General features: G+C 44.1%; 1 long non-coding RNA gene across 2 annotated transcripts in view; it reads left to right on the plus strand.

The window, feature by feature from the left end:
• The window catches only part of LOC129405556 (uncharacterized), a 126,494-nt gene that overhangs the window by 37,303 nt on the left and 63,785 nt on the right, over positions 1–25,406 (plus strand). For both annotated transcript variants that reach the window (XR_008630651.1, XR_008630650.1), the window contains exon 3: positions 10,424–10,595. This is a non-coding gene — a long non-coding RNA (uncharacterized LOC129405556). The remainder of the gene's footprint in view (positions 1–10,423; positions 10,596–25,406) is intronic.

The raw sequence follows: 25,406 nt of genomic DNA on the forward strand, positions 1-25,406 counted from the left end.
CTTTGGTCTTGTGAACATCCATCTGGTCTGATGGACAGGGGTGCTGTGCATCTCAGTGATGGGGGCCAGCGATGCCCAGCTAGTCCACTCGAATGCTGGAACTCTGTGGCAGCGCAGAACAGGAAGGACACGGGGAGACTTCCTATTGGGTGAGGTCTCAAGTATTCAAGGCAGAAGGACCTTTTCTAATTTTAAAAGCCAACCAAGGTGGCATTTGGAGAGCTAGTCCAAGGCTTAAGGCATTTGCCTTGCATGGGACCAACTCCGGGACATCTTATGGTCTCCTGAGCGCAGAGCCAGCAGTAGCCCCTGACACCACTGCAGTGCTCAGGAGGTCCAAGATCCCCACTCGTGGGGACTCTGCCAACTAGGCCAGTGGGTCGATATAAGGACCCGAGAAATTGACGCTGCTTGGACCCTGTGGTGCTGGGGATACTTGGTCCACTGGATGGTGCTGGGCACCTCTCGGGCCACACCCTGTAGAGCTGAGTGGCCTCCAGGTCTGCCCCCAGGGATGCTCAGGGGACCATGTGGTTCAGGGAATCAAACCGGGGTTCAAATGTTCAGCAGGTATCCTAACCACTGCGATATCTCCCAGTCTTCTGGAGTCCCTCTGTGGTTAATTCATTTAGTGACATTCTTCCCGATGTCTGACAGTATCCGCTATTGCCACAGCTCAAGCCCATTCCTGCAAACTGGGACAATTAAGCTGCATCCTGGTGGGATCAGACTAAGTACGTGGTTCCAGCTGTGGTGGGACTCAGATTCCCCAGATAGTAGAGGCAGGATTATCAGGAGAGCATGTCTTTCCTTTTTTTTTTTTTTTTCATGTGGTCCTAGAGAGCAAACCCAGGGTCTCACACATGCAAGGTCTGTGCAGCCCTTCATGTCTGTCATAGTCCTTTATGCTCTGTTTTTTATTTGACACAATGCAGCTTTGCTTTCATGAGCACCTACTCATTGTTCTGCTCTATGCCAGACCTTGGGCACTTGAGGGCTACCACAACCATGGAAGGTGGGGACAGTAACTGACTCACTTCACAGATAAGGGAACAGAGAAGCAAGTGTGCAAAGATCACTGCATGACTTGGATGCAAAAGAAGAGAGGATGAGGGGGCCCGGAGCAATAGCACAGCGGGGAGGGCGTTTGCCTTGCACGCTGCCAACCCAGGTTTGATCCCCGGCATCCCATATGGTCCCCCGAGCTCCACCAGGAGTGATTCCTGAGTGCAGAGCCAGGAGTAACCTCTGTGCATCGCTGGGTGTGACCCAAAAGGCAAAGAGAGAGAGAGACAGAGACAGAGAGAAGAGGATTGCTGGAAATCAGAGATTTATTAGTTACACAGGCGGGGGGGGGGGGCTTAGGGTGGGGGGGGCTAGGGGCGTGGGGGGTTTAGGGGTGTGAGGGGGTGGGGTGGAGCTATACTGGGATTCTTGGTGGTGGAATATGAGCACTGGTGAAGGGATGGGTATTCGAGCATTGTATAGCTGAGATTTAAACCTGAAAACTTTGTAACTTTCCACATGGTGACTCAATAAAAAATTAAAAAAAAAAAAAAGGGTCAGAGAGATAGTACAGTGGGAAGGGCGTTTGCCTTACACACAGCCCACCTGGGTTCGATCTCTGGCTTCCCATCTGGTTCCCCAAGCCCTGCCAGGAGTGATTCCTGAGTGCAGAGCCAGGAGTAATAACTCCTGATAATCACCGGGTGTGGCCCCAAACCCAAGCCAAACAAACAAAAACACAATAAAGATGATAACAATTTGAGTATATATATATATATATATATATATATATATATATATATATATATATATATGTTCTTACGGTCCTACCCACTTTCTCAGTGACTTTTTCCCTTCATTTGTGAAATAAAGTATTCTAAATTTTGATGAGCTAATATCCCAGCCCACTTCAGATGAGAGGATGTGGGCTAGAAGCTGGGGTGGGGGCAGGGACATTGATGGTGACAGATGGGAGAGCTAATTCGGAGAAATTTGATAGGAAGACTAGAAAGTGCCACTGTGAGAAGGCAAAGAGCACTCTGGCCCGCCACTCTCACGTAGGGGGAACCAGCCCCTCACATTTCAGCATCCAGAGAGCCCCGTGTCTGAGTCATAATGGGTTCATGCTGTCAAGTGGGCCATGAGCAAACGGAAATAATGTTCTGCTGAAAATGAGAGGGATGTGCATTTTTATTCTTATTTCACTTTTGGAGGGACCACACCTGGTGATGCTCAGGGTTTACTCCTGGCTCTGGGCTTAGGGATCACACCTGGAAGAGCTTAGGGATGGGGATTTAACTCGGGCTAACCTTGCAAGGCACAAGCCTTACCCCTGGCTCCAAGGAATGTGCATTTTTGTTTGTTTGTTTGTTTTTGGGTGGGGGTGGGGGACGACATCCTACAGTGTTCAAGACTATCCCAGGCTCTCTGATTAGGAGTCAGCCTGATTAATGATTATGGGTGTTACTGAAATTCAAACCAGGGTTGGTGAGATGCAAGGCAAGTGTCTTAAGCCCTGAGCTCTATCTTTCTCTCTCTAGCCCCAAATCAAAATTTTTCTTAAAGAGCAAAGTGTTTCTTTGGAGAGAAATTTACAAGCTTATTTCATCAGAAAGTAAATAATAATAAAAAAAACCTCATAATTCTACCACCAAGTGACAGCCTCTTAATGGGTGCATCTGTGTATAGCTTTGTGTTTTATTAAGATATGATTAACAAATAACTCTATAATAGTTTCAGGTGCACAGAATAATGACTCCATATTTGTGTACACTGCAAAGACCACCACAGTACATCTAATTACCGGAACACCGAGTTCCAGTGCCTATGTCTAATTTTATTGGTTTGCTTCACAAAGATCACTCAAATATGTATTTTTCTCTGAACATAGTAAAAAAACTGTTTTTTAATTGAATTTAATTGTTTTGCCTTTCTTAGAAGATATAACTCACAGGTTCTATGAATAACAAGCCTGGTGAAAACTGTTTTTCACGTAGAATTCATTGCCACATACTTTATTTTGTTTTGTTTTTTTGTTTTGGGTCACACCCGGTGATGCACAGAGGTTACTCCTGGCTCATGCACTCAGGAATTACTCCTGGCTGTGCTCAGGGGACCATATGGGATGCTGGGATTCGAACCCAGGTCGGCCTCGTGCAAGGCAAACGCCCTACCCACTGTGCTATTGCTCCAGCCCCCATTGCCACAGACTTTAAAGTGGCTGTGTAATCTATGTGAAACTCCCACACGTGCTCGTCTCCTGATAATGTTTCACCAATTCCTGATTATTGGAAGTTTTTCAATTTGAAAAAAAAAAAGCTTTCTTTTTAACTTTTGTAATTAATGCAGCAATAAAGAATGTGTGACCCAGTCATGTGCATCCTTTCTGGTTATTCAATCCTGTGGGATTTCGTGTCCAGTGAGTCTCCATCCTGAGGCTTTTCCTTCCTTCCAACTGGTTGAAATGCAAGGCAGGGGCCCGAGAGAGGGAGCACAGGGGCTAAGACTCACCTTGCAGGTGTCAGTCTGGGTTGGATCATCAGCACCTCAGGGTCCCCTATGCACTGCCCCTCCCCTGTGAACAAGTGCCAGCCGGGTGAGGCGCTGCTCCCCGAAGGAGCAGGCTGACATGGTTGGCTCCCCTTTCTCTGCCAGCCCCGAACTCAGTGCGTAGGCGTTAGGAGAGCGGTGGAGAGGAGTTTCAATGGGTGGGTTGACAGTCTGCTTCTACGTGATGCTGAGCAAATCTCAGGACTCCTCTGAGTGTCTCTTCCCTCACCAGGAAAAAGGAACAATCGTGTCTCTCTGCCCTGCCTCCTCGGGGGCCCTCTGCAGGAATCGCAAGAAGAGAGAGAAGGATGTACGGATTCCTTTTTTATTATTTTTTTTAGAAGAGTGAGCCGTGTTGTACGTGTGAGCTGGAATGAATGTGGTTCAGTAGAGGTTCGCTCTCCAGAAGATCCTGCACCGTTGGTGGGGGACAAAGACCCAAACCCTGGGTGCCAGCCTGGCTTCCAGCCTCACCTCTCCTACCAATAGCTTTAATAGTCCACACAAATCATGCCCTTTCTCTGGAACTATTTCCGCACCTGGGAACTGAGGGATTTGAACTGCATGCTTTTCATGGTCAAGATTTTTTTTTTTTTTGCTTTTTGGGTCACACCCAGTGATGCACAGGGGTCATTCTTGGCTCATGCACTCAGGAATTACTCCTGGTGGTGCTGGGGGGACCATATGGGATGCTGGGAATTGAACCCAGGTCAGCCACGTGCAAGGCAAACACCCTACCCACTATGCTATGGCTCCAGTCCCTCGTGGTCAAGATTTTATTTGATCATCATCGTCGTCATTATTGTTATTGTTAGTGTGGTGATGGTGGGTGCCACACTCCACAGTCCTGGGGATCAAACCACTCTTACCACCTGAGCCACCTTCAAGATTTTATTCTTTTGGTTTATTAAATAAGTTTTGGAACCAAACTTGGTGGCCTTGAGAGCCGCGTGTGGTTTTGTTGCTCTTTGTGGTGTTCAAGAAACCATGTGGTTCCGGGGATGCCACCTGGACTCCCACGTACAAAGTATGCACTCAGCCCATTGAGCAATTTCTTTGGCCTATTGCAATCACTGTCACTGTCAACTATCACCACTCGAGCTCATCCATTTGCTCGAGCAGGCACCAGTAATGTCTCTATTGTGAGACTTGTTGTTACTGTTTTTGGCATATCAAATACACCATGGGTAGCTTGCCAGGCTCTGCCGTGCGGGTGAGATAGTCTTGGTAGCTTGCTGGGCTCTCCGAGAGGGGCGGAGGAATCGAACCCGGGTCAGCCGCGCGCAACGCAAACGCCCTACCCACTGTGCTATCGCTCCAGCCCGGCCTATTGTCAAAGATTTTATTTTTATTATTTTTATTTGAGGGACACACTTGGTGGTACTCAGGGCTTACTCCTGGCTCTGTGCTCAGGAATCACTCCTAGCAGGACATGGGGACCATATGGAGTGCCCAGGGATCAAACCCAGGTTGGTTACATGCAAGACAAGTGCCTGACCTGCTATCTCTCCCACCCTTCCATGCATCATCAAGATTTTAATATGATCCATATTAACAACTTCGTTATTGCTCCAGAGCAACATGTATTAGTCCCATGAAGGAAGCAAAATCTAAAAAGGTTTAAACCCATTACCTAAGTTTTCTTCATTTCTGTTTCCATCTGCCTTTTCAACAAGCCTGGTAGCAAGGGATAACATGAGAATTCTTTTTGTTTCCGGATTGTTACTAGAAGAAAAAAATGGGAGGGATGTTTTTTCTGCCTCTTGTCTTAAAAGGATTCCTTTTCTTCAATTTTTTTTGGGGGGTCACACCCAGCGATGCTCAGGGGTTACTCCTGGCTTTGCATTCAGGAATTACTCCTGGTGGTGCTTGGGGGACCATGTGGGATGCTGGGGATTGAACCTGGGTTGGCTGCGTGCAAGACAAATGCCCTATTATTGCTCCGGCCCCTTCTTCAATTTATTTTTGTTTTAACCGCTTGGCTTGTTCCATTATTGTTGGGCTGGGTTGATTCATATATAAACTCGGATTGTTCCATGATAGCGGGGGTGATTCAGATACAAATTCGAGTTGTTCCATTATTTATTTATTGTTTTGGCAGTGCTCAGGGCTTATTTCTGGTTCCGTGCTCAGGAATTACCCCGAGTGGGGCTCAGGGGATCATATGGGATGCTGGGGATTGAAGCTGGGTTGGCTGTGTGCAAGGCAGATGCCTGACCCACTGTACTATAGCTCTGGTCCCAGTTCCATTATTTTGGACTCAGTTATTTCAGATATAAAAGATCACTTCAAATGTTTTGGTATCAAAAAAATGTTTTGGTATCATGGAAACTCAGCATACCGCTGATTTCCTTTCTGCATCATATTTAACCTTTGAAACCAGGGAGATATTATTCATCTCCACACCCTCAAATCTTGCCTTATATTTGGCACATAGTAGATGCTTAATGATTGTTGATGAAGGCAGACTCCAGACAGAGTCTAGGGGAATTAGAATGGTGGCTAAAAAGTTGGAACTTATTCCTGGAATGTGGGAGCCCTGAGTTTGATCCCCACCACTGCTTGGCTTCCCGAGAACTACTGAGTGTGGCTCCCCACCTACCCCCTCTCCCCCCGCCACACAAAAAAAACAACAAAACAAAAACAGTGGTAGAACAGAGTATAAGGTGTGTGATTCTAACTCATCCTTTTTTTAAAAAAAATTTTTTTTTAATTTTATTGAATCACTGTGAGATAGTTACAAGCTTTCATGTTTGGGTTACAATCACACATGAATCAAACACCCATCCCTCTATCAGTGCACATTCCCCACCACCAATATCCCGGGTATACCTCCCCTTTCCCACCCTCTCCCTGCCTCCATGGCAGACAATATTCCCCATACTCTCTCTCTCTACTTTTGGGCATTATGGCTTGCAACACAGACACTGAGAGGTCAACATATTTGCTCCATTATCTACTTTTGGCATGCATCTCCCATCCCAACTGGTTCCTCCAGCCATCATTTTCTTAGTGATCCCTTCTCCATTCCATCTACCTTCGCCCCTCCACTCATGAAGCAGGCTTCCAGCTATGGGGCAATCCTCCTGGCCCTTGTATCTAGTGTCCTTGGATGTCAGCCTCATGTGATGTTATTCTATACTCTACAAATGAGTGCAGTCCTTCTATGTCTGTCCCTTTCTTTCTAACTCATGATACTCTCCATGTCTATCTATTTATGAGAAAATTTCATAACTTCATCTCTCCTAACAGCTGCATAGTATTCCATTGTGTAGATGTACCAAAGTTTCTTTAACCAGTCATCTGTTCTAGGGCATTTGGGTTGTTTCTAGATTTTGGCTATTGTGAACAGTGTTGCAATGAAAATATAGGTACAGATGTCATTTCTACTGTGCTCTTTTGCATTCTCAGGATATATTCCCAGAAGTGGTATTGTGGGGTCATATGGAAACTCAATTTCTAGTTTTTGAAGGATTGTCCATATTGTTTTCCAGAAAGGCTGGACCAGTCAGCATTCCCACCAACAATGAAAGAGTGTCCCTTTCTCCCCACATCCACTGTTGTGGATGCACTGGTTGCTTTTGTTCTTTTGAATGTGTGCCAGTCTTTGTGGTGTGAGATTATATCACATTGTTGTTTTGATTTGCATCTCCCTGATGACTAGTGATGTGGAGCATTTTTCATGTGCCTTTTGGCTGTTTGTACTTCTTTTTTTGAGGAAACTTCTGTTCATTTCTTCTCCTCGTTTTTTGATAGGGTTGGAGGTTTTTTTCTTATACAATTCTACAAGTGTCTTGTATATCCTGGATATTAATCCCTTATCAGATGGGTATTGGGAAAATATTCTTTCCCATTCTGTGGGTTCTTTATGTATTTTGGTGACTGTTTCTTTTGAAGTACAGAAACTTCTTCGTTTGATGTAGTCCCATTTGTTTATGTTTGCTTCCCCTTGCATGGTCAGTGCTGTTTCGTCCTTAAAGATGCTCTTAGCTTCAATGTCATGGAGAGTTCTGCCTACATTTTCCTCTATGTACCTTATAGATTCATGTCTGATATTGAGGTCTTTAATCCACTTTGATCTGACTTTTGTGCTGACATTAGACAGAGGTCAGAGTTCATTTTTTAGCAGGTAGCTATCCAGTTTTCCCAGTACCACTTGTTGAAGAGGCTTTCCTTGTTCCACTTCACATTTCTTGCTCCTTTGTCAAAGATTGACTGGCCATATACTTGGCGGTCTGTGACAGGATATTCAACTCTGTTCCATTGGTCAGTTCTAACTCATTCTTGGCTTCAGACTATTGTTCAGTTAGGAGTCTTGGGAAGAACAGTGGAGGAACGAGGTGCTTAGGAGGATTGGCAGTGTATCACTGTATCACTGTCGTCCTGTTGTTCATCGATTTGCTCGAGCAGGCACCAGTAACGTCTCCATTGTGAGACTTGTTGTTACTGTTTTTGGCATATCGAATATGCCACGGGTAGCTTGCCAGGCTCTACCATGCGGGAAGGATACTCTTGGTAGCTTGCTGGGCTCTCCGAGAAGTATGGAGGAATCGAGCTCGGGTTGGCCGCATGCAAGACAAACGCCCTACCTGCTGTGCTATCACTCGGGTCCAGGAGGACAGAAGGAGCTAGGAAATGTGGCTGAAAGGCTAGTTTAGACTCCAACTAATTGACCTGGACTCAGGGGCTTGGAGGTGCTTGTTTTCCCCCCTCCCTTCACTTTGTTGCTACTGTTGTTGCTACAATAACTAGGGATCATCCTCTTGGTTGGTATGCTTACACACACACACACACACACACACACACACACACACACACACACACTTTGGAGATCACCCATTCTGCGATTTTGCTGGTTCTGGGGATCCCAAAAAGTGGTGTCAGTGGAATGACACACAGTATGTGAGGTCGTGCTGGGTGTGACACTCTAGGCCACATGCCTGCCAGGGAGACACATCCTGGGGTGTCTGGAACTCAGTTTCCTCTTGTGTCAAACAATTAAAAATCCTGGTTATGGCCCGGAGTGATAGTACAGCAGGTAGGGTGTTTGCCTTGTATGTGACCAACCTGAGTTCTAATCCCCGGCATCCCAAGCTCCACCTGGAGTAATTCCTGAGTGCAGAATCAGGAGTAACCCCTGAGCATCGATGGGTGTGACCCAAAAAAGCAAAAAAAAAAAAAGAATCTTGGTTATTGATGGTGCTCTTTCCATAGGAGAGGCTCATTACAAAAAGATTCTTCTCCAGAAAAGATGCTTCGAGAGCCTTTTAGATGGCCCTGAGCAGCGGGATAGACATTAGGGAAATTTAGTTCTTGTGCATCTTTAAATCAGTGACACAAAAAAAAAGTGGTGCTTTGTCGCCAGTGCTTTTTCCATTGTGGAATGCGTGGGTGAGCCTGTGAGGGTGTGCCAACTCGATCCCCCTCTCTTGATCTTTCATCAATAAACAGTACGTGGGGAAGATGTCATGTCTTCCAGGGAAACGTGGTGCTTCTCCTCTTGCGGGCACACTTTTAGCACCTTACAGATTGCCACTTGGTGGACAGTGAGCACATTTTCTTGGAAATTGATTAGAGTAGTCCAATATTTCAAGAGTTTGAAATCTCGCTCTTCCTGAAGCCAATATATTTGATTCCCTATTTTCTACCTGCTGACTGTCTATTTGGTCTCTAGCATGTTGGAGCCTGACTCCTCATCCTGACATCCAAAAAACACCAAAAAACAAGAAACAACTCAAAACAAACAAAAATGTTTTAAATCTCTTTCATGTACATGCACAGAAACATGGGTCTTTTTATACTGCTAGAAAAGGAAGAATGATAATGAAGAAAGCAGTGCCAGAAAGAGAAAGCTACCTTGAAAAATATGGAGACGGGATCCCAATGTTTGTGTTATCCCGTGCTTTTGAATGACTCATCCCCTCGGGATTATCCCATGACCTCATAGGCAAATGTTATCCACTGGCTCCAGGTCCAGCTCAAATGACCTCTTTTTTTTTTTCTTTCTCTTTCATTTGTCTGGTTTTGGGGCCACACACAGTGGTTTTCAGTGCTTACTCCTGGCTCTGTGCTCAGGGATCACTCCTGGTGGGGCTCAGGGACCATATTAGAATTGAACCTGGCTTGGCCATATGCAAGACAAGTGTCTGACCCTTGCACTATCTCTCCAGCCCTCAAGTGAGTTCTTCTTAGGCAGCCCCCGCTTTTCCCAGGCCCAGATTGGTCAGTGGATTCTGGCTTATGGTTCATTTTGTGGCTTTTCAGTGGCGTTGATTTGTGGACTAGGAAAATAAAGAAATACACTTAAGAGCATGCCATGTACAATGTGTGTTTAATATAGTCAGTGTAAGTCCTGAACATCATCGGGTGTGGCTGTCTCCTGCAAAAAAAAAAAAAAAAAAGAAGTACTGGACTTGGGGTATCGAAACAGTGGTCCATGTTGTTAGTTCCTTTTATATACCAGCCACCCGTCGAATAGTAAGACAAATTCTGACAACTAGTATCAAACATGCCCATTTTCACCATGTTAGGAAGGATAAACGGGAACCTCAAGAGTCCAGTTGGGCTGGTTTGGATATAGCTCCACAGTATATATGGTATATGTACACACACACACACACACACACACACACACATATACACAGGCCTTGCATGTTTAGGGCTCTGAGTTCCATCCTTGAAACCCCCCAAAAAACAAAATACATTAAGGACAATCAACACAATAGATGATAAGTGCAGGAAAGAGTCTTAGCTAGTTTCTCCAGACCATGTATTATTTAATGACCCTGAGTTAACTGTAGAACAAAAGGTTAGACCTCGGGAGTAATACCGTAAGTACTGATTGTTCTCATTGTCTTTATTGTTGTAGTTGAAAATAATGAGCTCTTGAAGGGAATTCCGAACCTCGCAGTCTCCCATCGACCATGTCAGTATGCTCTTCTTGTTTCCCTTGTGGCTGGCTCTTCTCTAAAATGCCAATGAAAACTCACCACTTTGGGTATCAAATGATAGCATTCATAGAGCGAAGCATACTTTGAAAGGTAGGTCATGTTCACAAAATCTCAAGTATTAAAATGATTTGAATCACTATTATTCTCATAACTTTTGAATACTATACCAGTTGTCATTATGTAATATTTGTTATTGGCTCTCTTTATCATTCTAAGCCCTGCTGGGTAGGAATATTTTCTTATATACTTTTGCATGAGCAAAGTACATATTGACACCTACACATGCCTCATGAATACACGGTTCATTATAAAATTGCATTTACTTGCTTCAAGAGGGAGGCTGGACTGTGGGGACAAGTCGGCATTTGGTCTGGCCTCCCTAGAGGCACGCTGGGCTCCGTGGCTACTCAAGCAAAACATGTACCTAGCGTCTGACTGGGTAGAACTCACTCATTTTGTGGTGCAGTATGTCTCTAATCCAGGTCAGTGCAAGGAGGAAAAGTACCTATTGCAATGACGGGACTGAAGAAAAAGGAAAACAGTGGCAGAGAGTTCCAAAGTAGGGCAGAAGATGTAACTGCATGAGGGAGGGTGAAGAGGAACTTCTCTGTTGAGTGGCATTTGCTTTGAGACCTGGAGAAAGAGACAGAGACAGCGATATGGGATCAGGAGAAGAGTCTCTCCATAAACATCAGCAGAAAGGGGACTGGCATCCTGAGGGGGAGGAAGGGTTAGTGGAGCTGCCTTATCATGAACGCAGACCGAAAGAAGAGGTAAAGAAAGGTAGTGAGGTGCCATCACATTATTGAGTCTTCTTGGCCCTCTTCCAGATCTGGGGTTTCATTTCAAGATCAAAGAGAAAGCCAACAGAATGTGGAACACAGATGAGTGAGTGAATGAATGAATGAGTGAGTGAATGACCAGCTCTGACTTTTTAAAAGTCAGAGTATCCCACTGGTGGCTCACACTTAAATGTGGTTTAATGAACTGAAATCACAGCACTGGCGTCAATGTGTTAAAATATCTCTTTGCTGAAGGAGGATCAAAAGATAAAAGTCAAACACGTCAACAGGGAGATCAATGGAAAGCTTTTGCAGGTGAGAGATGACAGCGGGATGATGTGGCGTGAATGTCTCTGGGAGATGGCTGAGCTAGAGCTGCTGGCGTTTCCGAAGCCTGGGGTTGATGGAGCACTGTCCCTGTGACCGGAACAGGGTAGAGGTAGGGGTTTAATGAACAATTACTGGCAAGTCAGGACCAAAATTGGACTCCAAGGGTGGCAAAGAATTCCCATTTTATTTTTATTTTTTTTCCAAATTGCTTTTAGTTTCTTATAACAAGCAGCACAATATTAAATATGTTTATTTGAATAATTACTTAACTCACTTTTTTTTAAACTCTGGAAAGGTTATAATTCTGTCTGCTTAGTTTACTGTGAAAGTTCCAGTACTTGGCAGAGAACCTAATTATGATTGGAAAATCACAAGTATTCCCCAGATAGATGAATGAATGAATGAATGAATGAATGATTTCTACAAAATGCTGGGTTTTTTTGTTGACATATTTTTGAAAGAAAAGACATTTTTGTATGGTCTTGTGGTTTTTATGTTCCTATGATTTAGGTAGTGAAGAGTGATTATGATAAACTCAATGTTAGTTTGATTAAATGGAGTCCAAAAAATAACTAACACAAAATCACATAGCTGTTGACATGTAGATCCATGAATAGAGTAGAATTCCCATTTTAGACATGAAGGGAGAGAGGTGAAGAGGAGGGGCCGGGATCCAAGTAACAGTTGATTTTTTATTTTTTCATCACTGTATCACTGAATCACTGTCATCCCGTTGCTCATCGATTTGCTCGAGCGGGCACCAGTAATGTCTCCATTGTGAGACTTGTTGTTACTGTTTTTGGCATATTGAATACACCACGGGTAGCTTGCCAGGCTCTCAGAGAGGGGCAGAGGAATCGAACCTGGGTCCGCCGCGTGTAGGGCAAATGTCCTATCTGCTGTGCTATCGCTCCAGTCCAGTTTTTCATCATATTTATTTATTCTTTTTCGGTTTGGGGGCCATACCTGGTGATGCTCAGGGTTTCCTGCTGGCTCTGCACTTTGGAATTACTCCTGGTGGTGCTGGATGGGGACCCTATATGGTGCCAGGAATCAAATCAAGCTTGGCCACATGGAAGCAAGCACTCTACCCAACTGTACTATTGCTCCAGGCCCCCAAAGTCAAAGTTTCTTATTGGCTTGTCCAGCCCAGATTTTTTTTTTTTTCATTCCAGGAACCACGTCCTCCTGCTCTGAACTTCACCCTGGCTTTGGCCTCAATTCTGAAAAGTCAGGCCCAGAGTCCCAGGGTGTTTCCCTGAGTAGTCCTGGTTGGGCATGTGTGTGGCTTGGTCAGTAATATTGGCTCTGGTGCTAGTGTCATTCATGAATAAAAACAGTTCTGCTTCCTCTTCTCTCCTTCCTTCTTCCTCCCCCTTTAGCCAACGCTTGAAGGCAAGTCTTCTGTTTCCTTTCTCTTTCTTTCTTTTCTTTTTTTTTTTTTTTGATTGCCCTGACAAGGACGTTTATTATCACAACACTGAGGAACAATGAGTGCAGGCATTCCTGAACTGAGGGGCCTCGGGGTTGCTGATCAGATCTAGGTTATTCATTAATGCCTATCATCGGAAGAAGGGGATTCTTCTCTTTGTTACCAGTTTGCTAAAATTGATTTGCTTTCAGTCACAAGTGATCACTGAATTCTATTAAAACCTTTTTTTTTTAATGGATGATAGTAATGATCTATCTTTATTTTGTTAATGTGGCAAATTATATCAGTTTTCCAATATTCAGCCAATGTCACCCTCCCCAAATAAGTTCCTGTGATCATGTGACCTATTTGGGATGTGATGTTGGCTGAATATTGGAAAACTGATATATATTATGTCACTGTATCACTGTCATCCCGTTGTTTATCAATGTACTCGAGTGGGTGCCAGTAACCTTTCCATTCATCCCAGCCTTGAGATTTTATTATATTTTTACTTTTTACTTTTTAAATTTTTTATTAGAGAATCACTGTGACATACTGTTACAAACTGATGAACTTTTGTGTTTGCATTTCACTCATACAGTGATCGTTTACCCATCCCTCCACCAGTGCCCATTCTCCTCCACCAATGATCCCAGTATCCCCTCACCACCCCCACCCCATCCCCCAGCACCCCACCTTGCCTCTGCTGCAGGGCATTCCCTTTTGTTCTCTCTCCTTTTACCAGCCCTGAGATTTTAGTGCCTCTCCTTACTCATCTTTCCCAATGATTGGAGGCTCTTTCAGGGTCAGAGAAATGAGACTGTTACTGTTACTGTATTTGGCATATCAAATATGCCATGGGGAGCTTTATATGCTTATATATATATACATATATAATGGATTTGGATTTACTATTTGAATATGATTTGCTATTATCTTGTTAAATATCATGTTTGTCTGTTAATTAGTTATGGTTTTCTTTATAATGTTCTTGGCTGTTTTCAAGGTTATGCTGGCCTCATAAAATAAACAGGAAAATATTTTCTCTTCCTGTTTCCTGAAGGAATTTGTAAATGATTGGTATAATTAATATTTTAAATGTTGGGTCGAAGGCCTGGAGGGATAGTCCAACAGGTAGGCGCTTGCCTTGCATATGGCCGACTAAGGTGGATCCCTGATATCCCATATGGTCCCTGGAGGGCAGCCGGGAGTAATTCCTCAGTGCAGATCCAGGAGTACCTTCTGAGCATCACTGGGTGTGGTCCCCAAAGCAAAGTGAACATAAATAAATAAATAATTTAAAAGATCGTGTTGGGTAGAATTCTCAGTAATGCCCTCAGGCTGGAGTTGTCTCTGGAGAATGTTTCTGATTCTTTCCCTCCAATAAGAAAAAGATCTTTGGATTTTCTATTTCTTCTCTATGAATGTATAGGACACAAATTCTATTGCAACCCAATTCTCTCTCTTTAATTGGCATAAAGTGTTCCTACTAATCTCTTATTGGTCTTTTAATGTTTAAAAGACCGCTGGTGATGCCCTCACTTTGATTCTTCACATTAATTTGTTTTTTCCTCTTCCCTTTATCAGTCTACATATGAATTTGCTGATTTTTACTGATCTTTCTCTAAGAACCAATATTTGACTTTTAGATTTAAGGCCTTCTATTTATTCCTCTTCTTCTTTTTTCTTTTCTTTTCTTTCTTTTTCTTTTCCCCCATACCGAGTTGTACTCAGGGGTTACTCCTGGTTCTGATCTCAGAAATCATTCCATGTGGGCTCAGGGGTGAAATCATTCCATGTGGGCACATGGGGTGTCGGGGATCGAACCTGGGTCAGTTGCATGCAAGGCAGGCGCCTTACCCACCCTGCTTTTGCACTAGCCCTTTCTGTCCTTTGACATTAGAACCTTTAGTTTTATTTCATCCTGTGCCTTTCCCTTTGTTGTTGTTGCAGTGATCAGGGGTGACACACTACCGCAGTGCTTGCCATGACTCACACACTTGGTTGCCGTGAACTGTAGATGGTTCAGTTTGTTGTACCACCAGGATTGCACTTGGCACATGGGATGTGCCAAGGATGAAGCTCGGGGCCTCATGCCCATTAAGACTGATGCTTCAATACTTTCTGATCTTTGTTTCTGTTGTTTTAGTCTGAAATACTTTTGCTCAAATTTCCTCTTTTCATTCTATCTCTTTACACTGTTTTAAATTTAAAATTTTTTTGTTCTTTTCCAGCATAAGAACATAAAACTCTAAAATTTCCCCCTCAGCACTGCATCCCACAGCTTTTCATATGTGATTTTCAAAATTATTGTTCATCGCAAATTCAATTTGAGGATAGTCTCGATCTTGTTTTTGTGGATGAAATATAATTGAATTCTTTGGTGCCCAGATAACCTATCATATATGATTTTAATAATTTGAAAGTCATTGAAATTTGTTTTATGTTTTCATATATGTGTTCTATCTTAGCAAGCATTCCCTGTACCTTGTGGAGTAATGTTACTCTGCCGTCGTTGGAGATAGTGTTCAATACATATTAATTAAATCGAGTGAGTTCTTGGTATTGTTCAAAGATTATACTTGCACTAATTTTTTTTTTATCTCTTCTGTCAATTACTGGGATGGGGCGTTAACATCCGACAATAATTGTGGCTGTGTCTCTTTCTGCCTTTAGTTCTGCTTGGTTTTCATTGCATGTTTGGAAGTTTTCATATCAGGTACTCGTTCTTTCAGGATCATTCTTTTTGAATGTGAAGTGGCTCATTACGAAATACTCTTTTGTTGTTGTGGTTAATGTAGTCTAATTTAATGCCATCTTGTACTGAGGTCATACTCCAGAGTTTGGGGTTTAGGGGACGTAGCCAACAGTGCTCAGAGCTTAGTCCTGGCTCTGTGCTCAGGAGTCACTTCCCACCTTGCTTGGAAGCCGTGTGTAGTGCCAGGAATCAAACCAGAGTAGCCATGAGCAATGAAAGCACCTTAGCCCCTACACGATCTCTGCAGCTTCTCCATTGCTATTGTTGTTAAATGATGGTATCGATGCATTATATCTTTTCCTACCTTCTATCTCTCCCTTTCTTGCTTTTGTTTTGAGGCCACACCTACTGCTACTCAGGAGATACTCCTGACTTTGCTAAGGGCTCACTCCTGGCAGTGAATAAAGGTTCAAAGGTGGTACCAGGGATTGAACCAGGATCAGTGGCATTCTAATGTTTTTTTTTTCTTTTTGGGACACACCCAGCGATGCACAGGGGTTACTCCTGGCTTTGCACTCAGGAATTACTCCTGGTGGTGCCTGGGGGGGCCATATGGGATGTTGTAACTGTACTTCACGGTGATTCACTAATGAAAAATTAAAAGAAGAAAATTGTGAAGACCAAAGTTGTCTGGGATTGAGCCTGTGGGGTGGTACCAGGGATCAGACTCGTAACCTCATACCTGCAAGGCAGACTGTCTGCCATTCAGCCATCTCACTGGGCCCCAGGTCTTCCTCTCCTCTTGTCTGATTATAGCTATCTTTTAATTGGAAGGTTTAATTCACATCTAGCATAATTGTTATTACAGTTGGATTTAGGTATAACCATCTTGTTACTTAATTTGTCTAATTGTCTTTAACTTGATGCTCATCATTGCTTCTGGAGGGGGCATGTGGTGCTGGGGAATCAAACCTGTGCGTCCAGAGTTCAAAGCATGTGCTCCAACTCTTTGAGTATCGGGGCCTGAAAGATAGTACAGTGGTTAAAGATAGCCAACCCAGGTTCTATCCGTGGTATCCCATATTGTCCCTGTGTGCTGCCAGGAGTGATTCCTGAGTCAGGAGTTACCCCTGAGCATTGCTGGGTCTAGCCCCCAAAATAAACATAGAAAGACTACCTTCTGAGTATATCTCTAGCCTCTATTTAGCATTATTCTGTCTCCTCTATTTGCTTTGCGGAGTGGAGGACGCTTCTCAAGGCTGCTCAAGGGGCACAGGACCCTTTACAGAGACTCTCAGCCAACTGGATCAGCCATTGAAAGTGAGGGTTAATTAGTTTGTTAATTAGTTTGTTGTTGGTTCTTTTAATTTGTTTGGAGGTCACACCTAATTGTGCTCAGGGTTTATTCCGGCTCTGCACTCAGGGATCTCTTCTGGCAGGGCTTAAGTGACCTATGGGGTCTCTGGGATAGAACCTGGGTCTGCCGCATGCAAGGTGTAAGTACCAGATCCACTGTACTATCACTCTGGTGCCTCTCTATTAGCTTTTCAATTCTACACCTTCGATGTCCTTTTTTTCCTGATGGAATTATTACTTGAATTCTAAAATTATCATGGTTTTCTTTAACTAATATGAGCCTATTTCTCATTGTATGAAATATGATTTTATACTATATATATTTACTTCTGCATATATTAGAAACCACCCTTTTACAGAATTACTTTTGGGTTTTTTTTCTTGTTTGTTTGGGGGGAGCTCACTTGACAGTGCTCATGGGCTACTCTTGGCTCATTGCTCAGGGGTAACCCCTGGCAGAGTTTGGGGATCATATACAGTGCGAGGGATCAAACTGGTCTCTGCATACACGCATCTCTGAAAAACAAAAAGATTTTCACCAGATGCAGAGAGTTCTCAATTGGCAACTTTTCCCTTTAAACACTTTCATGTTATTCAGTTGTGCCACAGCTTTCATTGTGTCTGAAGAGAATTGGTCTAAAATTGGAACCAACGTTGAGAAGCTCAATGGACTGGGGCACGTACTTGGTTTTGGGATGCAGGAGCCCCAGACTCAATCCTCCATCCATGTGGCCCTTTGGCCACTGCTCAGAGCAGCCCCCAAATACTGAGCCCCAGCACCGTGGGGTATGACACTCCCCCCGCCAAAAGACAGAGACTCTAAGTTTTTGTTTTTCTGTATGTGTGTGTTATTTTATTTTAACTTTGGGGGGTGTTTACTTTTCTCTGGGGGACACACGTCGTTGTGCTCAGGGCTTAGTCTTGGCTTTGTACTCGGGGGTCAGTCCTGGAGGTGCTCCGAGGACTTATGTGGGGTACTGGAGATTGAACATGGGTGACCATGTGCAAGGCAAGTGCCTCGCCCACTGTACTCTGTCTCCAACCTTGTATGTGGCAGTCAGTAGTTTTCTGTTTATTGTGACTCATAATGTCACTGTCTTGTATCTAGGCTTTGTTTGCTTGTGATTTTGCTTCTGGGATTTGTGGGTTGATATTTCTCATAAAGGGCTGGAGTGATAGCACAGCGGGTAAGGTGTTTGCCTTGCATGTGGCCGACCCAGGCTCGATTCCTCCGCCCCTCTCTTGGCAAGCCTGACAAGCTACCCATGGCATATCCAATATGCCAAAAACAGTAACAACAAGTCTCACAATGGAGACATTACTGGTGCCGGCTCAAGCAAATCAGTGAACAATAAGATAACAGTGATAGTGATTTCTCATAAAACACGGGAGAAAGTTACTCATTGAATCTTCAAATTCTTTTTTGTTGTTGCTTTTTTTTTTTTTTGGTCCTACCTGCTGGTGCTAAGGACTTACTCTTGGCTCTGTGCTCAGAGATCACTCCTGGCAATATCAAGGGACCTTATGGGGTGCTGGAGATCTAACCTGGATTGCCTATGTGCAAGACAAGCACCCTACACGCTATCCTATTGCTCCCCTATTTCTAGTACTCCATGTATACCTATCTTTAGAACAGATTTCTCTTGTCTCTGGACCTTATTTTGTTCGTGTTTTTTTTTTTTTAACATTGTGTTTCAACTTCTTTGATCTTTTCTTCTGTGATGTCCTATCTGCTTTAAGCTCAATCAGTAATTAAAAAGGTGTTTTAAAGAGCCGATCTTTAATTTTAGAATTCTCATTTGGTCTTTTTCTGTACGGAGAGTTCTCATCTGATCACCATATGTGTCTAATTTTCACTCTAAGTTCTTGGTATGTTTTAAAAAGTCATTTACAGGCCGGAGTGATAGTACAGCAGGTAGGGCATTTGCCTTGCACATGGCTAATCCTGAGTTCAGCCCAGCATCCCAAGTCAACCCCAGTCCCCCAAGCACTGCCAGGAGTAATTCCTGAGTGAAGAGCCAGGAGTAATCCCTGAGTGTCGCTGGGTGTGACTCAAAAAGAAAAAAAAAAAGTCATTTGCTAATTCCAGGATCTGTTTTATCTCTGGGCATGTTTCTTTGGACTGTTTTTGACCCTTGTATATAATCATACTTTTATTTTACATCACTGTATCACTGTAACACTGTCATCCCATTGCTCATCGATTTGCTCGAGCGAGTACTAGTAATGTCTCCATTGTGAGACTTGTTGTTACTGCTCTTGGCATATTGAATACGCCACGGGTAGCTTGTCAGGCTCTGCCGTGAGGGTGAGATACTCTCAGTAGCTTGCCGGGCTCTCTGAGAGGGGCCAAGGAATCGAACCCGGGTCGGCTGCGTGCAAGGCAAATGCCCTACCACTGTGCTATTGCTCCTATATATGTATTGGCCCTGGCAGTTGTCTGGGCTCACCCCTGGCAGGGCTCAGGGGACTGTCTGGGGTTTTGGGGATGGAATCCAGTCCTGCTGTGTACAAGGCAAGTGCTCTGCTCATTGTATTATCTCTCTGGGAACCTATAATTTCTAAAATTTTTATATTGGACATTGTGGAATTTGTTATGTGAGACTGGATTTATTTATCTTCCATTAAAGAGTGTTGACTTTTCTTCTGTTAGGTGATTAATTTCCCATCAGCTCAGTGCTCTTCTTCTAGGGCTAGGATAGCCCCCCTGCTCCCGAGACTCTGAGGTCTCAACTGAATGCTCACTCTGCTGTACCAGAAAACCTCTCTGTTCTGCTGGTCAGATCTCTGATGTCTTTAAGCTCTGTGCAATCTCAGGAATTTTTGTTCAGCTTCACTTCTCAGAAATTATTCTCTACGATGGGTCCCTGAGTTTCTTGCTTTATGTGCACAATTTTGTGTTCAGCAAAGGAGACTTGTGCATATTTCTGGCTCTGTCTCTCTCTGTCTCTCTCTGTCTCTCTCTGTCTCTCTCTGTCTCTCTCTGTCTCTCTCTCTCTCTCTCTCTCTCCTACCTCTGCCCAAAGCCCCTTTCTTTCTGATACCTGCTGTATACTTTGATCACCTGAACCACCAGAAGAACAGCAACATATACTCTATCAACTGAGTGAGGTCTTTGTGCTCTATTTAAGCCTCCTCCCCACCCCAGAACAGAAAGTGGTCCTCTGCAGAAAGCAGAAGAAGCTGAGGGGGCTGACATCCTGTGTTTTCCTTGTCTCCAAGGTCAATCTTTCACTGACTGTGATCTGGAGTGTGGCAGTTTTGTTTGAGTTTGGGGCTGGCTTCTAGCAGGAGGACTGTCTGGTTCTGATTACTCCATCACGGCAGATGTGGAAGTCGCTGGTACACTGAGTAATTCATATCCCATCATCTCAGATGGCTGTGTTTGTACCTTTGAGAAAAGCAACATCTCTGAAAAGGCACATCAAGTCAAATTATATTTTGGAGATAAAGAGAATGGCCCACGTGATCCTGTGGAATTTCTCAAGTATGGCTTGCAAACTCTGGTTGAAGGACTTTCTGCTAAGGACAGTCACGTGCCTTTGATCATCTTTTGTGTTTCTGAGTGGGGAAAATATAAATGTGAAAGAAAATGAGCAAAAGAGAGATCAAGCAACCATGGAAGTGGGGATGGACACACTTGGTCAAATCCTTGTTTTTGGAAATAATGCTTATTGTGAAAGCAACTTTGAATTCAGCATCTCCCCCTGGCCCTTGTCTTTCTCTGGACCTGTTGTTGCTATGACCGGGAATCCCCCGCATGTTGTGGTGCTCACACATTTTGTTGTGGTGTTCACTTGGGGTTATACTTCTTTCATTGTGATGCTTGCTGGGGTTGTGCAGTTTATACATACTGCTTCTGCTGCTGCTCTGTGTGTGTGTGTGTGTGTGTGTGTGTGTGTGTGAGTGTGTAGCCAGCTGGGGTGTGTGCCCGCCACTCTCCTTTAGTTGTGGCTGCAATATCCACATATCTTTTAATTGTGGTGTGAGCTGGGTTTGTAACCCCCCACTTTTTTTTTAGTTGTAGTGCAGCCTGCAAAAACATGGCACTGCCGGGTGGGGGAAGTGGGTCACAAAGAGAAGAGTTGCCAGGAATTTGGGGTCATTTGTTTGGTTTGGGTGTGGGGAGCTACACTGATTGGTGCTCTGGGCCTTCTCCTGTTGATATACTCAGGAGTGACTCCTGGCCGCGCCTGGGGACCATATGCAGTGCTGGGGATTGAACAGGGCAAACACCATAACCCCTATCCTACCTCTCCAGTCCTCAAAAAAATTTTTTTTTTTTTAATAATCGGGGCTGGAGTGAAAGCACAGTGGGTAGGGTGTTTGCCTTGCATGCGGCCAACCTGGGTTTAATTCCCAGCATCCCATATGATCCCTCGAGCACCGCCAGGAGTAATTCCTGAGTGCATGAACCAGGAATAACCCCTGTGCATCGCCGGGTGTGACCCAAAAAGAAAAAAAAATGTATAAGCTCTTATAATTTTAGCAAATTTTTGGTATGTTTATTATGTGTCAGGCACACACGATATGAAATATTCAGAGTATTTTATATATTTGGATTAACTTGGGGGTGGGGACAAAGAGGGTCATACTCAGTGGTGGTCAGGGTTTATTCCTGGCTCTGTGCTCAGGGACGCAGGCATCAAATCCAAGTCGGCAGAGTGAGAGGCCAACACCCTACCTGCTCTACTATCATTTGGCCCCTATTTTAACGGAATTAATTTTCACAGCAGTGCTTTGTGATAAATGCCTGTGTTACCCCAATGTTACAAATGAGAAAAGAGCTGTCAAAGGGTATTTCAACTTGTTCATGGTGCTGAGGTTACTGGTAGACATTGAGTTTTGATTCCAGGTCATCTGAAATCCATACTTTTCTTTCTGAGGGGGTAAGCGTGGGGCCTCTCCCAGCTGTACAGATACTCCTGGCTCAGTGCTCATTCCCTGAGCACTGTGTGTTTGTACCTTTGAGAAAAGCAAAGCGTGTGTTCCAGCCATTTGAGCTGCCTCCCCCAGCCCTCAGTTGCATCTTTAACCTTTGTAGTGCCTTCCTAGCTGGGAAGGATCATGTTATTATCTCTTCTTCATAAGCCTGTCCCCCAACTAAAATAATAAAAAAAAAATCCAGGGGGCTGGAGCAATGGTACAGCGGGTAGGGCGTTTGCCTTGCATGTGGCTGACCCGGGTTCGATTCCCAGCATCCCATATGGTCCCCCCAGCACCGCCAGGAGTAATTCCTGAGTGCATGAGCCAGGAGTAACCCCTGTGCATTGCTGAGTGTGACCCAAAAAAACAAAAACAAAAACAAAACAAAAAAATCCATGTTGATTGTAGAGAGCTCTAGAGATCTCTGGTGAAAACCAAACAATCAAAGAGAGAGCCATTCTGCGGTGCCCCTGTTTTTCACATTGAACTCTTCTAGAAGCTTTCTTCCATCTTTTCTGCTGGGGCTACCGGTGGCTCTAGATGGTCCATGGCTGGGAGATTCAGGGTGGGGAAGGGGGGGTTCCATGTCCAGTTTCCTCACCTGGGCAAACAGCTGAGAGCGGTGCTGACCCATCTGGAGACCTAAGGAGTCCCTGGAAAATGCAGCTTGCCCGAATCCCTGAAGGTCCCGGCAGAGGACCCTCTGTTGGACTTGTTCTGGTTTGGACTTGGAGGGAGTGAGACAGGAAGGGCGGGTTCGAGGCTCCGGGACTGGTTCCTTTCCCTGGGCGCCCCGCTCTTCCCCTGTGATCTCTGAGATCGGGGGGAAGGGTGGGGAGAGCCGAGCGCAGGCTATTATCAAGGCAAGAGCCTGTGTCTCTGGCCTGAGTCACGACGAAGCACTCAGTTCAGGCACTGTCCAACTAAACTGCCTTTGAAATTCAGAGCAGAGTGTCTGCGTGTGCCCAGACCAAGCCCCTGAGTCACGGAGTGCCGGCAGGAAGGCAGCTCTGGCAGATCACGAGCGATGCCAGGCTCTGTGCCCTGTAGCTGGCGTGGACCTTCAAGTGCCCCCCTCCACCACCATCTTCCCAGGTCCTTCCACCTCGGGTCCTGCAAGGTGGCTGATCGTGAATTATCTTCCCAGGGATCTTTCAATGTGGATGGAACCAGGTCCTGGGAAGACCCTCGTTTATTTGTAACGTCTAAGGGAACCACCTGAGCCATTACAGTTTATGAAACAAAAGGGACAGAATTTGCATTAGAAATATTCCATCTGATGTACTGGGAAGAGGTATGTGTCCACAGCCACCTGGGTCCCTTTGAAAGAAAGCAGGAAGTCTGCTTGTTCTCTTGTCAATCAGAATTCTGTGCTGACTCTACCTACCTAATTTTCTGTTTTCTTTTGGGAAGAAGTCTCCTGCTGAAGAAAGAATAGAGAGAGAGGTCCAAAGTCCAGGGACTTTTTCTCTATGAACAGTAATATTGAGATAGCTTTGATTGTATTCGTTTCAGTTTCTTGGTTTCTTTTTTTTCTAATGAGAAGGATGTGTCCTCGTCGAAGATCTTGGGTTAGAGATTTCAATTTTTTTTTTTAATTAAAAAATTCCTTTTACTTGGGCTGGTTGTAAAAGAGGCTTGGACCCTGATGCAGTTTCCACCCTATTCCCACCCACACACCCCCTCCCTTGTGAGGACAGTTTTTATTTGGACACCATGATTTAAGTGTTAATAGTAGTGTTTCAAGCATACAGTATGGGACTTTTGGTTATAATTTCCAAAATTGCTTGATAACTTAGGTATCCTCAAAAACCAACAAATATTTTTATCCATTGTATATTGAACATTTCACCAAACAATAAGGAGCCATCTCATGTTACATATTTTTTTGTTAAATATTTTAGAGCTATTGTTTTGAAAGTCACCTATAGTGATAATAGCCAACTCAATTAAAAAAAAAAGTATGTCTGAAGAGTCGGTTAAATGTTACCTCTATTTCTGCACTTATCCACCATCTCTTTCTCTCTCTTCTAGTTCTCCCAGAAACAAAACAGAGGAACCCTCCTCTGGCAAACTGCTTGCAAAGTTCCATGTAAGAAATGCTGAGAGGATGAGCCATTTCTAAGGATTCCAGTAGTAGAACTCAACCAGAAACCTCACGGTTTCGGGCTCAAGTGCCTTGCCCTAGAACATTCCCTTCTGAGATGGAGTGGGTTTGGCTCTTTCTTTCGTTATAAACAGAGGACCTCAGTTTCATTTCTTTTGATTATGACATACTCCCTCAAACCTCAGAGGGGCTCGGTGGCCATTGAAGACAGCCAAAGAGTAAATTAATTAAGCCAAAGTGACTCAGAAAGCACCTAGGAAGCAGAGATGTGTCCCAGTAACAAGGGACTCTGCTCTGAGGACAGCCCCACACTCAGAACTCAAAGGAGAGGAACTCATTAGGAAACACAAAGAATGCAAGTACCAAAACGAGTTCTCTTTAGAAGCTTTCTCAGTAGACATGGAGAAGGGTGTATAGATGATGAGTCAAGAGTACGGGTATTGGGGTATGGAAGTTCTAGGTGCTTGTACGTTCCAACTAATAAGCTGGACAGCTAAATGGGGTATACTGGATAGATTAAAACATATTGGTATTAGGACCTTGAGCCTTTCCTTCAAGCCGCTTATAATCTTGCTTCTTGGAATAGCTTCCTGCAAGGACCTTGAGCTACTCCGGAAGCTCGTCTGGGAAGAATTTTTTTTTTCTTAGTGATTTGCCATTCTGACTTCATTTTGCTGCATTTTGCTGAACCAGGACCAGGTTTGCTTGTCCATTGACTTTCTGTGGGCATTTATGGAAAGTTTTAAAATTCACTGGTTTAAAGAGAAAAGGGTTTTTGCTTTTGATCAGTATGTAGGTAGAAGGTAGTTAAAAATAATGCTGAGTCACACTTTAAAACAACCCCATTGCACACAAAATGAGAGGGCTCTCTCCCTGGCTTTGAAGTCAGTAAACCAGGGGTCTGACTGCATCTTGGACATGTCTCTCCATAACTCCAAGCTTCTTTATCTTCCTGTTTATTGAGACCAGCCTTTTAGCATTTTCCTTGTGCCGGCCACCGTGCTCAGCACTTGCATTCTAAATTCTCACAACCATCCTATGGTGGTAGATGGTTTTGTAATTCTCATTCCCATTTTAAAAGTAAATGAACTGAGGCTTGGAGTGGCTGTGAGGCTTATACAAGGTTGTCCAGCTGGAAAATGAGGAAGACCAAGAGTCAACTTCTCATCAGATCAACTTCAAAGTCCGAGCTTTGAATAATCACTCTGAAATGGGACTAATAATTTGGTTTTATATTCAGTCTTCTTGGTAGCAAGAAAATCATGTTTTCCAAAGCATCAAGCTCAAA

The sequence above is a fragment of the Sorex araneus genome, chromosome 6 (assembly GCF_027595985.1).
Source record: "Sorex araneus isolate mSorAra2 chromosome 6, mSorAra2.pri, whole genome shotgun sequence".
Classification (NCBI taxonomy): Eukaryota; Metazoa; Chordata; class Mammalia; order Eulipotyphla; family Soricidae; genus Sorex; species Sorex araneus.